Here is a 947-nt window from a genome sequence, read left to right on the forward strand (position 1 = left end):
AATGCCCTGGCCTTTGGATTTATTCACAGAACAGTTGCCTAGATGGCAAAAGGACTACTAAGTAATTCGCAAGAGCTATGGGATATGAGAACGATATGCGCATCAGTCAACATTCGAGAACGAATGTTCCAAAGGGGGGAATGATGTTACACCCACTATTTCGTACATGAAAATACGCCATAAATAAATTAATGAGAGCCCGAAAGTGAGATGTCACATCCCTATCGGATCGGAACTTCAAAAATACAAACTTCGTCATTTCAAGCCTAAATGAGCTACGGACTTCCAAAATACATACCGAACACGCTCTTAACCCCGGAATCACCTAACGGAGCTAACGGAACCATCAGATTTCCATTCCGAGATCGGCTTCATACTGTTCCGACTACGGACCATTTTTCAACACTTAAGCTCTCATTTAGGGACTAAGTGTCCCAAAACACTCCGAATCCTAACACCGAACGTCCCGACAAACCAAAATAGCAGAAATGAACTTAGGGGAAGCAGTTAATGGGGGATCGAGGTGTAAATTCCAATAACGATCGGCTGGGTCGTTACATCCTCCTACACTTAAACATTCGTTCGTCCTCGAACGAGCATAAAGAACATACCTGAAGTAGTGAAAAGATGAGGGTACTGGCTGCGCATATCCTGCTCGGTCTCCCAAGTCGCCTCCTCGGCCGGCTAACCCCGCCACTGAACCTTCACTGAAGCAATGTTCTTTGACCTCAACTTTCTGATCTATTTGTCCAATATAGCCACTGGCTCTTCAACATAGGATAGATCCTTGTCCAACTGGACTGAACTGAAATCCAACACGTGCGACGGATCACCATGATACCTTCGGAGCATCGAAACATGAAATACCGGGTGAACTCCGGCCAAACTGGGAGGTAAGGCAAGCTCGTAAGCAACCTCCCCAACTCGCCTCAAGATCTCAAAAGGGC

The sequence above is a fragment of the Nicotiana attenuata genome, unplaced genomic scaffold, assembly GCF_001879085.1.
Source record: "Nicotiana attenuata strain UT unplaced genomic scaffold, NIATTr2, whole genome shotgun sequence".
NCBI lineage: Eukaryota > Viridiplantae > Streptophyta > Magnoliopsida > Solanales > Solanaceae > Nicotiana > Nicotiana attenuata.